Source organism: Talpa europaea (genome assembly GCF_964194135.1).
Source record: "Talpa europaea genome assembly, chromosome: 7".
Lineage (NCBI taxonomy): Eukaryota > Metazoa > Chordata > Mammalia > Eulipotyphla > Talpidae > Talpa > Talpa europaea.
Window position 1 is genome coordinate 11927204 of NC_140074.1, and position 1548 is coordinate 11928751.

A 1548-nucleotide genomic window follows, 5' to 3' on the forward strand; every position below is an offset into this window, starting at 1 on the left:
TTGGGAATGGCCAGGAGCAGGTATTTGGCACACGAATAGTCCAGGTGTCCCTCATTGTGACTTCACTGCAGAACAGCTGGCTGGGTGGTTGGTTCACAGACCCTGTCTTTACCTCCCAGTGAATACCCAGCCTCAGGCCTTTAGATCTTAGAGGCCGATTCCTGGGGTGGCATCTATGGTTGATGCCTGCACTTCCAGCAGATGTCTGGAAGGTTAGAACTCAGTATTGACTGAGTCTCTGCTAGAAACCAGGTTAGATCCCAGAGAGGGGAGCCAGAGTGTAAAGCACCCGGTGGTGAAGCCAGCCAAAACTTCTCAGGCGTTTCTTATAGGCTTTTTGTTCACCTTTCTAGCATATTTCCTACAAAGCTGACCCCATTCATTTGTGGTCTTCCCCAAACCCCCCCCCCCTTTGTAAAAAAAAAAAAAAAATGTGTGTATATGCCAGCAAGCAGAAGGGTGTTTAAACTTATTTTTGGATAAAATTTGAAAAGCAAAAGCCTTCTGTGGTTGTAGCTATACTTTATGTTTTAATAAAGTCAGAAGTGGCCCTAGAACTCTTGAACAGGTCAGCTGCTGTCTTCCTTTCTCTTTTTTTCCACACAGCGCCCAGGATTGCTCCCGACACCTCTAAGGCTGACCTGATTTGGCAGAGGGGGGCGTCCACTGATCCACCACAAGGTGGCGGTAGGGGTGAACTAGTGGGCAAGGCATGGGCCCAGCCGATCACACACCCCTAGCTTTAAACATAGTAGTTCAATATTTTTGTTTTCATGTAGTAGCTGTGTGGTCTTGGGCTGCACATTTAAAGAAGAGTTACTGTGTGCCAGATTCTAAATTCTTTAGGTGTTTTACTTGTTTAATCCTCACATAACCTAGGAGGTAGACAGATATTACTCCTATTTTAGAGACAAGAAAACAGAGAGAACTTAGGTAATTAGCTTTTGTGCAAGTGGCAAAACCAGGACAGGAAGCTGGGCAGTTTGATCTAGCCTGTGCTCTCAATCTCCACTGTACTGCCTCCCAGCCACCCCAGGGTCTGGTGCTCATGCACATTTCTCTCCTCTCTCTCATGTTCTCTCTCTGCATCTCCCTCTGTTTGTCTTTCATGCTGGCCCTCTCCAGTTCATTCTCCACACAGCATCCTGAGTGATCACGAAGTGCAAATCTTACTGTGATGGTCCCCTGCTAGCAACCTTCAATGGCTCCCATTTCTCTTAGGATAAAGGATGAAATCCACCTTACACTGTGCCACATCTCATCTCGGACCATGCTCCTGCCTGCTCTCTGTTGTCAGCTACTCTGTCTTCCATCACGTCTTCAGATGTCCTATGCACTCTCCTGCCCCAGGGTCTTTGTGCACCCCATTCCTGTGCTTGCTCGGCTCCTCACCATCCTTCCCCGATTTCCACCCCTTTGCTAGGTAACTCTTATTCCTCCTTCAGAATTTGTCTTCTTCTCTGAAGAAATCTCACCTGAGAACATATCGAGCTCATCTGTTTATAGCTTGCCCTAACTTTTCCTTATGATAAGCAGCATTTATCATAA